Source organism: Mytilus trossulus, unplaced genomic scaffold (assembly GCF_036588685.1).
Source record: "Mytilus trossulus isolate FHL-02 unplaced genomic scaffold, PNRI_Mtr1.1.1.hap1 h1tg000138l__unscaffolded, whole genome shotgun sequence".
NCBI lineage: Eukaryota > Metazoa > Mollusca > Bivalvia > Mytilida > Mytilidae > Mytilus > Mytilus trossulus.
Window position 1 is genome coordinate 4,056,658 of NW_026963302.1, and position 10,487 is coordinate 4,067,144.

The 10,487-nt window shown below is 31.2% G+C and overlaps 1 long non-coding RNA gene across 1 annotated transcript; it reads right to left on the reverse strand.

Moving 5' to 3' along the window:
• Positions 1-2,961: 2,961 nt before the first annotated feature.
• On the reverse strand, positions 2,962-7,680 carry LOC134700345 (uncharacterized). Its single transcript, XR_010103843.1, has 3 exons — positions 6,759-7,680; positions 6,017-6,094; positions 2,962-4,736 (listed from the first exon to the last, which is right to left on the reverse strand). It is a non-coding gene; the product is annotated as an uncharacterized LOC134700345 (long non-coding RNA).
• Positions 7,681-10,487: the final 2,807 nt, after the last annotated feature.

A 10,487-nucleotide genomic window follows, 5' to 3' on the forward strand; every position in this document is an offset into this window, starting at 1 on the left:
TGGTATGTAAAACCAGTATTCAGGGAAGTTAGACGTTGAAACTTTCAAATCATGTTTGAGTCTTGACGAGTCTTTCCAATCAGACAGTTTATCTTGCCACACATACTCTGCGCACATTATGTTAAGTGCATGCTTTGATACTTCTTTCCCAGATAAAAACAGTTAAGCTTGATCTTTTAATGACTTTACATTATACAGTTTTGCTTTCTTATTGATCATATGGCTTTTTTGTATGCTTGTAACCAAGCCAATGACATCAAAAATCGCTTTCAATTTTTCATCTTTTCCAATACTAAGCTTTGCATTTGTGAGTTTTTTATGTTTAAAGAACTTTAAAAATATTTTAATGTCACAATCTCTTAAATTCTCTATTTTCTCTGACTCTTTTGTTGCTGTGAGGATAAATTCACGGTCTCTAGTGTCCCATATTCCTTTTGCATTCGCCTGTTTATCTGATTTGAGGGAGCACAGTAATGATTCGGCATCATGAAAAGTTAATTTGTAACTGTATGTTGATACATAGTCTTCTGTTGTACTGATTGATCTCGACCCTGTTTCACCAGTAATGTTTGGAGTGAACAAGTTTGTAATAGTTTGTGAAATGTCGTCTGCACATTCAGCTTCATCACTGTCTTCTACAAGTACTGTGTTTGCTGTGTTGCATGACTCTAGCTCATGTGCAGCTTCAGTGTCTAATGTTAAATGTGCCAGAACTTCATTTTGACCTTCATCAATGGTGTCCATTTGTGCTCGAATGATTTGCTCTGGAATACATACAGATTGAGGTATAATTTGGTTATCATCTTCCTTCGATTGTTGGTTTTCATTTCTCTTTTTTTCGATCCTAGTTTGTAAAGCTCTTTTGGACAAAATCGGCAAAGATGTGCCACCATTAGCATGATTAGTGAGAAAAATAACTCCGTTTTTACACTTCGACAACTTTACAGTACAATTTTGTGCGCACAACCATTTTATAATTTCAGTTTTTTGCAGTTTACAATTCTCTTGCCAAACGTCCTTTTGCAACTGCAACATTGTAAGTGGTTTTCCCTCTTTATCTCTCACAGCCAGATTGTTCCACTGTCCGTCGAATGAGGAGCATGGAATATGAACTCCAGCAGTATGACACTGGTTATGAACATTTTCAACGATATTCCGAAATTCATTAGTTGTCAGGCTATATCCCTTAGGGAACCAGCAAACTGGAGCCCATCTAATCTGATCTTTTGACCAATTCCTATCAAGATCACAGCACAAAAACACCATAGCCTCTGAAGCCCTTTCATGCTTTAATTCATAGCCATCTTTGATCAGCTCTGCTACTTGTTGTAACACTTCCAACGAATCTGTCTTTGTTGCTTCAGTCATATTCACACAGTCATTATTTATGTTTGAGATGGAAGGAAATTCACCACAGAAAAAAGCTTTTTGCAGTCAATTTGTACTTCTGCTCTTAGTTGTCCAATACCTTCTGGTAATTTTGTTGGCCGTTTAGGTTTCTCATTACCATATATGCTTAATAGAATATCAAGTACCTTCAGGAACAGATCATCATTCCTTCTAATTTCAAATACACTAGTGATATCTGGCATCCAACAAATGTATAACAGTTTGTCGACTTTTAGAACTTCCATTTCGCACATACACTGTAGTAAATCACTGCATGAAATGATGCATTTAATATAAAATTAAATGCATATATTATGCATATTAAATTTCAAATTACAAAAAATATTATGCATTTACTTTGCTGGAAAATTTCTAATTTATTATAGATTTAAACTAAATTTAATATTGCAAATAAATTCCCAAATTTCAACCTAGTTTAAAGGTATTTTTAAATCTAAATAAATTTCAAATTTAAAAAATTTAATTATAGACTAAATTTGAATAAATTTGTAATTTAAAGAATTTTTTATATAAATTAAATTTGATTAAATTTCAGATTTACAGAATATTTAATATAAATTAAATTTCAATAAATTTCAAATTTAAAGAAGTTTTAATATAATTTAAATTTGAATAAATTTCAGATTTAAAGATCATTGAACGTAAATTAAATTTGAATAAATTTCAAATTTAAATATGAACTAAATTTGAATAATTATGTAATTTAATTTCATGTAAATTCAAATAAATTTCTTGTTTATGACTTATTTAAATTAGAACTTCCATCAAGTTTAATGCAATTTAAAGTCAATATTATCCTGTATAACTGATGTACTTACAAAACAATAGTGTAAATGAAAAATTAAGAAAAAAAAGAATTTGTCCCTCTGCTTTTTTTTTTGGAGGGATTTATTTTTACTTTAACCCAAATATCTGGTTTAGAAATATCTAATTAAATAAATAACGAATATTAGGAAAAACAGGAAGTGTCAATGATTATAACTTTGTAGCTACTGAACAAATAAAATTGATCCTCCAACTTTTCTGTTCCATATTTACAAAGTATAAGACTTAAAAGGCATGGATTGCTGATCTGTATATTTACAGTAGAATAATATTTGTGGTTTCATATGGCAATGTGCAAACGTATAATTTGTCAGTAACATTGAAGACTGTTATTCATTTGCAAAGCTCAATACCACTTTGTAAGTATGCTTTTACCTTTATGTAAAGAATGGCACTGCATCTGAATGTGTATAAGAACTTGAAGGATTAGAATCTAAGACATACAAAAAACACAAACACCAGATATAAACTATAGGACAAGGCTATCTCTATGTGTGATTTTGATTTTGACAATTGCAGCAATAAATAATACAGGAGATAACAAAAACTTTTGGACAAAGCATAACCATACACAACAATTTCCAGCATTTTCTTATTGTCATCTTGTCTTGGGCATAGTTATTTTCATGACTTCTCATCAGGTCAGAATAATGAAAACAATTTTGAATTATCTCCCTTTGTATATACTTAAATAAAAGAAACAAATTATCTAACAAATTAATTTTATTCAGATACTGACAAAATAGTTGTTTTGATGATAAATTAAATAAAATGTCAAATGTTTGTTATACAATTTTACTATCAAACAAATAAACAAAACATTTTTTGTTTAAATAAGTCCAGTTCTACATCGAAGAACCTCATCAAATTCAAACTAATCAATAAAATAATGGTAAGTGACAAATCAACATGCTTACTTGTATAGATGGTTTAAGAATCATAACAATAGGGTTATAACAAATAGCAAACATAGGCACCTTAAAATTTGAAGAACATAATAAGTTTATAGGTTTAAAAATATATTTGGTGTATTAACTGTCTCCTGATTAGTTAAAAGTATCAGTTTTATTTTCAATGTTTACATTTTATGGTGACACACCCACTCTGACGTTGTGTATTAACAAGTCAACATGTGTGTACATTGTTATTGTTAATATTAGTAATATAAAAAGTTCTTTGAACCTTATTTTTGATAGAAATATATTTATAATGAATGGCAGTAACTTATTTTGATTTTATTGAACCATAAAATTAGTTTTCAACAATTCACATTTTACATAATCCTCTTCGCAGATGATTTAATGTGAAAATACAAAAAGTTATCTCCCTTTGACCAAGCGATTATAAATAATATGGTAAAATCATCAAAAAAAATGACAGCAAATACTAGACACTGGAATGAGCCACACTCAAATTATTATTCAGCATTTTAATGTAAAAATACAATAAGTTATCTCCCTTTGACCAAGCGATTATAAATAATATGGTAAAATCATCAAAAAAATTGACAGCAAATACTAGACACTGGAATGAGCCACTCAAATAATTATTCAGCATTTTAATGTGAAAATACAATAAGTTATCTCCCTTTGACCAAGCGATTATAAATAATAATATGGTAAAATCATTCAAAAAATTGACAGCAAATACTAGACACTGGAATGAGCCACTCAAATTATTATTCAGCATTTTAATGTGAAAATACAATAAGTTATCTCCCTTTGACCAAGCGATTATAAATAATATGGTAAAATCATCCAAAAAATTGACAGGAAATACTAGACACTCGAATGAGCCACACTCAAATTATTATTCAGCATTTTATTAACTAGTAAAGTCAACAGAAAGTTTAAGTAAAAAGAAATATGTAGCTTAACCAAACACAATAACATAATCTGATGTCATGGATATGCTGCACTTGTAAATAATTTTAATAGCAAAATGCAAATGTTGAAATTAAAGAGCAATATTTCATCTGTTTTTCTTTAAAAAATAATTGAATTCAATAAACCAAACCCCTCCATTGGACTTATTTTCAGAGGTTTCCCTTAAAGTGAAGATTGTCAACTATAATTCAAAAGTAAACATGAAGGTTTTTTTGTTCTTGCAAATTCCAAAAGTGTACCTTTGAATTGGCCCTTTTTTAAATTCTGACAAAGTCATTTTCATTGACATATATCTCAATATTTTGTCATATACCCTTAAGGAAAAAAACCATGCAAGTTCTGACATTTCTTGTGACAAGGCCTCTCTGATTTACTTGGACCTCAGCTTTGTGCCTTGTGCTTTCAGCTGCCTCTAGTATTTACAGTCTAGTAAATGACTTTGGTCTGTCCATGTAAGATTCAGTCAAATCCGAGGTCTTGTGATCAGGCGAGTTTATTTACAGAATCACTGTTCCAACTTGACATTAAATCAATTTTCATGTCCTGTCTTAAATTGTCCTCTTCAGACACTAGCAGTTTCTTGGCTTAAAGGACCTTAGCTCTATTTTGTAGATTCTGCAATAAAGTAATTAAAAAATGTTTAATTTTATTAAATTGACTAGCTGATATCTACATGACAAAAGAAATAATTTTCTGCATGCAATTATTCTATCTTAATGCAGTTGTAATCAAATCATAAACATTTGCATTTAAAAAATATTGTAATGAGTGACCCAAAAATATCTTGTAGCATAACTCTATTAAAAGAATAGCTAGAAGTCATGATAAATTTTGTATTTTCTATGGACCATGAAATTGGGGTCAAAACCATTAATCTAACATTAGAAAGATTATAACATAAGGCACATGTGTATCTATTTTTGAGTTGATTGGTCATTAACTTCATCAACAACTATCCTGACCAGAACAGATATAAAGATGAACAAAAAAAAGCATGAATCATTAAACATAAAACCCTTCTACTATTGTTGGCTGATATTACATTTTTTTACAACTATTTAACCACATTGTGATTTATTCATCAACAATAAAACATTTATTGATTTGTATCTGACAGTTTATATTTAAAAACTCCTACTTTCATTGTTTGCTCTTATTGTGTAGAATATATACAACTTTTATCATTTGATGTGTGATCCCCTCAGGGGTTCAGGCTTATATTTTGGTGAGTGTTTGATGTGTCTTTGGGCCACTATGGAGGTCTAAAATTATGTAACACTCCCTTTTCCCCTAGGGAGATTGTTATTTGAATAACTCTTTGTTGTCTTTATTAATTTCAATATAAATCACAATATTAGGTACAGCAATTGTGTTTTCTTTTGACATATGAGAAGTATTTGTAAATAGTACAATCAGCTGTATACAATATAACCAACAACAAAAAATCTGAAATTGGATTACTGCCCTTTTAACTTAACCTTATATGTATTTATAATTTGATCTATAAAGTAATATTTAATCAATAGAAATGTGAAAAATTTCAAACAAGATTTAAGTCAGTAATTGTTTGATTTGGCTTATTGTACTAAATACACAATTAATTTTATTTTTTGTTGTTTTTTTTCCTGCAATTTTTTTTGTGACACTTAATTGTAACAAGAGTATAATTCAATCCCCCATGACTCTATTCATGCTATTTGTTAGATGTCTCTACTCTCATTGGCAACCACACTTCATCACCTTATAAATTTATTTTTGCAGGCCTCTACTAACAGTATTTTCCATAAAATATATAAACAATAAAAAGCTAGTACAATCATGACAATGAGTACTATTAATCTATCCCAAGACTTGGTCTAGTCATGTGAAATTGGTGTAATCACTAAATAGCTTACTTCAAAATAGAACCAGCTGCTGTTTTACATGCCCAGACTAGATTGTATATGCCTATAAGCATCATGAACAGCTACTTACTGCAAAATAAAACATAATAAATTCCCTAACTAAATGTGCATTGCCAGGAGATAATTAGTTGAATTTAAAAAATTTCAAGCAAGTCTAGTATATATCATAAACATTGCATATTATATTTGTTAAACTTAGTCTAAGCAAAGGAAATTTACAGGGTGTAGAGGATTCCCAATATATATATATTATAGATATAGGCAGATGTGGTGCGAGTGTCAATAAGACAACTCTCCATCCAAATAACAATTTATACATTTTTTTTAAAATTAAACAACTATAGGTCCATGTACGGCCTTCAACATGGAGCCTTGGCTCACACCGAACAAAAGGCTATAATGGGCCCCAAAAAATCATTACAATGTTTGGCTTTTTGAAACATTATGATTACATGTTTATGTATATATTCCCACAGACATTTCAACATACATGTACATATAAGGTACATTTATAGATTTTAACAATACTGAACAAGTATATAAGCTGATAACACTAAAAAGGCATACAAAAGTAACATGTAACTCTATCTTTTATCAAAGACAATTGCAGTGTGCACGTCTCTATTTGAATGACATGACATGACAATGTACATTTATATCTTTTGAAAGATTTTTAAAAATCATAAATTCAGAAAATGTAGACAATATATACAGTGTATATACAATATAATACCTTTACAAGTAAAGGATCATGGATGGCTGTTGTATTCCCTTAAATCTTAAAGCACCTGTTTCTGCTTGCAAATCGATTCTCTGTAACAATTGATGCAATTCTTCAATTTTTTCACCTTAATCGTTCGATCATCAAAATTTCTGTTGGGGAATCCATCATCTTCTGTATTAGCTAAGTAAAATTAAAACTCTTTGAGAGAATGTAAATATTCATCATGATGTTCATACAATTATGATAGTTAGTTTAAATTCTGTTATGACCTTAAGCTTATGCATTTAAAACTTGAGTCATTGAACAGTAGTAATATGTATATAAACAGCATGTACATGTACAGGTTTGCCATGTTTGCAAAAATTTACTCAATAGTCATAATATAAATGAAGGAAGTATGGTGACCAACATGTATGTATCATTTGTATGGCTAGTAATTGCATCGACATCAGTTGGTCATTGGTGGATAGCTTTTATTTTGGAAACATACCACATTGTTTACTTTAATCTTATTAATCTTCATATACAATATGAACATGATGAACAATGCACATATCTTAAGATTTCTCGTTTGAATTGTTTTACATGTGTCTTATTGGTCGTCCCACTGTCTATATCACTCTGTTCAGCTCTTAATATTATTCCGTATCATGTCTTTGTGACGTCAAATACATTGACCCAGCCTTATTAACTTTGACCCGGACATATCAGCGACGTCATAATGTTTGAACCGACGTTAATAACTTTGACCCGAACTTATCAAGTCATCTTGTGTGTGCTGGTGAAACAAAGAAGACACTTCTGAAACACGCAAATATAGCCTGATAAATTGATTATCAGATTATCTGCATATTGATATTGGAAAATATCAGCTGCTTGACATCATATGAATGCTTTTTGATCTCTTTCGCTATGCTCACTCGTCAAAAAGCTTCATATGATGTCTTGCACCTGATATTTTACGATATCAACATGCAGATAACCTGATAATCGGTACTTATCGAGGCCTGTTATAGCTGACTATGCGGTATGGGCTTTTGCTCATTGTTGACGGCTGTATGGTGACTATAGCTGTTAATGTCTGAGTCATTTTTAGCTGTGGAACTGTAGCTCATAGGTCCTTATGTTTTTTTTTGACTATTTGCAGACCTTCTATGCTCATAGGTCCTTATGTTATGGTCTGCAAATAGTCAAAAATAACATAAGGACCTATGAGCTACGGTTCCGCAGCTAAGTCATTTTGGTCTCTTGTGGACATGTCTCATTGGCCATTTTGGTCTCTTGTGGACAGTTGTCCCTTTGGCCCAAAGAGACAACTATCCACAAGAGACTCTAAAAATGACACAGACATTAACAACTATAGGTCACTGTACAAACCTTCAACAATGAGCAAAGTCCATAATGCCTAATGGCAATCATACCACATCTTCTTTTTTATATATCACTAAGCATTTGAATTTATACCAATGTCAAGGGTTCAACTTGTATTGTCACCTGGTAAGTTAGGTACATGTACCTATAGAACAGGTCAATTATCCAATAATCATTAAAAACTTCAGCGCAGTTTGTAATTATTCACAATAAAAAATAATTGGGTTTGCACGACCTGACCCGGATTCCTCCTTTTTAAAGGTTTTGGGAATAACATATATATGGGGCATGCATATCAGAATAATCATAAAAAGTAAATTGATTGTGTAAGGTTATGTAATGTATAATTATCTGTAAGTAATACGGTCACCAAATCGAAAATCATGCTGTTCTTCTTCTTTTCGAATTTGAAAATCCCGCAACATGACGAGTTAAAGATTGCTATATAGAAAACACTCGAGGCAACCGAAAGGTGCACGGTCGCACTAAATACCAGTAATATATCATTAAGCCAAATAAAATAATGTATCCTAGTTGATAGATTGAGATAATACACGCTGTTATAATTGTTTAAAGTATGTGAATTACAGAATAAATGACAGACACATGATCTTCAGAAATTAACTAGTACAAAAATAAAGTATTTTCCTGGTCTACTTTTTGGTCTTAACTTACACTGTTATTATATTATAACAACATTACAAAAACCGCGGGACATGACCAGATAATAAATATAATTGTCATTAGAACATCAATACACTACAGTTTAATTTAAACATACTTTATTTGCAAAAGTAGCACATTAGATAATGGCGGGGGGAAAACATAGTAGTAATGCATGTAATACATACTTCAAACAAAAATTAGAAATAAAAAGAAAAAAAATACAATATAATAAGGAATAATAATAAAACAACTGGACTGGAGTGAAAGGTTGTAAAGTAGAAATTTGGAATGTTAATTGATTGTTTTAAATCTTTGTGTCATTCTGATATAAGGTTGTACGGACTCAAAGATGTCTTTGTTTTGCTGAAAGGAAAGGTCACCGTCACCAGCTAACAGAATTAAGCTCAATGGATATAGTATAACTTTCTAATTTTGAAAACAGTATTTCTCTTGCTTCGTTGTGCAAAGCGCACTCCAAAAAAAAGTGTATACTATCCTCAACAGGGTAGCCACAGCTGCATGCGGGACTTGGTTTAAATGATTAACACGATGCAAATCTGAATTTAAAGAACTGCACATATTTCTCAAACGTGTATAAATGATACTAAGTTTTCTATCCCAACAACTAAAATAGGAAGGTGGCTGTATCAATTTGGACTTCATCTTTCGTTTAAAAATATTTATATTTTTTTACGTACGCAGTGGCGGATCCAGAAATTTTCATAAGTGGGGGCCCACTGACTGACCTAAGAGGGGGCCCGCTCCAGTAACGTTTCAGTGATTCCCTATATAAGCAACCAATTTTTTCCCAAAACTGAAGGGGGCCCTAGTCTATAACCGGGTTCTACATAATTATTACTGTTTCGCAAATTGTAGTTAGATACTTAACCAACAAGCGGGGGCATTAAACCACAGCGACAATCAAGGGCAGTCCCATTATGTAGGGAATAGAACATATTAAGCTTTCTGGATTTTCTTCTGTCCACAAGCAAATGCCAGCCAGTTTCAAAATATATAGCTTCCCGACTAGTAAACACGGGCAACCCAGTTACTAACCTCCCTGCTTCTTAATGAACATGTTCTAAATTGTCGGCTGCTTGTTGAGTACAACCATCCCATAACTCACTTGCATATTCCTTATAAAAGTTAAATATATACGAGCAAGATAATTTCTATTCAATACATATTTCATTTTTTTAAGAACATTTAATCTTGTGCTTGCACACTTTAAAATATTTTCTATATGTGCATGGAATTTACCATTGGAATCAAAAGTAATCCCTAAGTGTTTATGACAGGAGACACATTCTCCTAATTGGTTTTGAAATTCTATTTCAATATCATCCGGGGAAGTATGGCCGGCGAATATCATAGCCTTAGTCTTATTAGGGTTAAAATTAATAAGCCAATCTTTAGACCATACTGATATTTGTTCTAAATCGCTGTTTAAGACATACTCCATAGTGTAAGACAATAGACTACAAAATACTTGGTTTTGCTATTTACTATATATTCCAAGTTTACTATCCACAGCGGTCACGTATATATTACTAAAGAGAGTTAATTAAAAGAAATCGAAAGAATAACGGATATTGAAAAAAAGGGGGAGGGTAAAAAAATTGTCCTATCCCAAAGTACCGATGATAGCAAGAACCTTCTTACTATACAAATCCTTGATTCATGACAGTGATATATGCTTTC